Consider the following 2089-nt stretch of genomic DNA (forward strand, 5'->3'; position numbering starts at 1 on the left):
AGGAGATGAAGAAGAAGCTTGAGGGAGTTGAAACCCGCGGTTTTAAGGAAGGTAAAGCCCTTTATATTAAGCAATGTGAAGCGGCGAAGGACCTTTTCTTCAAGTGCGGTTGGAGGGCTGCCGTGACTCAGCTCAGTCATCAACCGGAGACCGAGGTCTACAATCCTCCACCGTATTTCATACCGGGCTCAATGGCGGAGTATACTGCGACCGTTCAACAACAATTTCTTGAAGAATCAGATGAGGAAGAAGAAACCGTGCCCAACGATACCTCGGTCGTCAATGACCCTGCCGATCAGTCAGCTCGGTTGGAGCCAGTGGTGGAAGACCTGATTGACGAGCTGCCCACTGAAACCGTGCTCGTAACCGAGACTGTGCTGCCAGCTGAAACCGGTCTTAGAGTTGATCTTGACACCGATCTAGACGCCGAAATAGATGGTCTATTTAACTGACTTTGTATTTTCTCTTCTTTTTTTTTTGGAAACAAATTGTAACCGGGCTGAGGCCCCACTGTAACGACCCAGATTTCTAATTATTCTGTAGAATTTATACTAATATTATTTAATCTCAGTTCGGAAAATATATAATTTATTATATATTATTATGTGTAATTTTGTAAAATAATATAATTATTAAAAGTTTAGGGGTCAAAATATAAGTAATAATAATATAGCTAATATAAATAATAATAATAATGGGTGTGGTATTAAAATAAATAATTAATTTCTGTTAGTATGTGATAAAGTGTAATTTAATTAAAAATTAAATTATTTATGTAATTATATTAAAATATTGGGTCAAAAGGTAATTATCTTAAATATCTATTAAGGATAAGAACGAATCTATATAATTATTACTGAATCTGCCACGTAGGGTCTTTTCCCCCTATAAATACGGAGGCGCCTGGAGAGAAACGGCAGGAAGAAAGAAAAAGAAAGGAAGAGAGAAAGAAAGAAAGAAGAAAAGAGAAAGAAAGAAAAGAAAGAGAGGAAAGGAAAGGAAAGAATAGTAGAAGTTAAAAGGGTCTTTGATGGTGAAAAGAAAGAGTAAGGTATTAAAGTTAAGGTGAGTTATATTATACCTTGAGTCACCAAAATGTATTTTACTTATGTTTTGACTTACCAAAATCTATTTTATAAAAGTTATATTTTATTAGTATATTAATAAAAGTTATGTTTTATAAAGGTTTCAGTTACGTGGTTTTATTTCTGAACCCTATTTGCTTAAAAGGAAACCCATGGATGTGTTTGTTTTACTTTTAAAGAATATTTGGTTGTGACCTTATATGAAAATGTGTTTTGTAAGTACCACCACGGGAGTCCCATGCCTTGGGGGACTTAAATAACCATTGGCTTAGTGAGTCCCATGCCTTGGGGGACTGAAATAACCATTGGCTTAGTGAGTCCTATGCCTTGGGGGACTGAAATAACCATGGGCTTAGTGATTGACCACTTTGTGGTCCAGTGTTTGTCGTGGATCCATTGACCAGTGTAGTGCTTGGCACTTAGTGATGTACCGTGGTTATGGTTGTATAGTGATTTTCATATTATATGATCTGAAGTATATATCAAATGATTTTCGTATTATATGTATCAAGCTCCTTTTGGCCTAACTAATTATCCATGGTGAATTTTATACCTTATACTCTTAGTATAATATTTCTCACTCTGCCATGAGCTTATAGTTTTTTTTACCACTTTCAGGTGACATGTCGGGACCAGCGTGTGGAGTAGGCACAAAGCACTTTTATTGATGTATTTTTTTTATGTAAAAATCGGCCTTCTTGGTCAATACCTTTTGTAATAAAAATAGACGCTCCAATGATTATTTTAGTACCCTTATTTAAATATTTCTTCCGCTTGCGTTTATTAAATTGTTTAAAGATTTGGCCGGAGGTAACCTCGGTTACTGGCCATCACGATGCCTAACCCTTGGGTACGGGGAGCGGGTCGTGACACCCATCTTTTGTACTTGCTTTTGAATTTTGAATAAATGCTTCTTTTTTTTCAAACTCTTATTTCGGTTGATTTTTATGCTTATACCTTTACTTTCTAACTGATGTCTTGCATGAGGTACAACATCCTCTTGC

General features: G+C 36.1%; 1 long non-coding RNA gene across 1 annotated transcript; it reads left to right on the forward strand.

The window, feature by feature from the left end:
* Positions 1 to 956: 956 nt before the first annotated feature.
* Positions 957 to 1849, forward strand: LOC145813394 (uncharacterized). Its single transcript, XR_014356410.1, has 2 exons — positions 957 to 1065; positions 1704 to 1849. It is a non-coding gene; the product is annotated as an uncharacterized LOC145813394 (long non-coding RNA).
* Positions 1850 to 2089: the final 240 nt, after the last annotated feature.

The sequence above is a fragment of the Camellia sinensis genome, chromosome 15 (assembly GCF_055761805.1).
Source record: "Camellia sinensis isolate YWXY chromosome 15, ASM5576180v1, whole genome shotgun sequence".
Taxonomy (NCBI): Eukaryota; Viridiplantae; Streptophyta; class Magnoliopsida; order Ericales; family Theaceae; genus Camellia; species Camellia sinensis.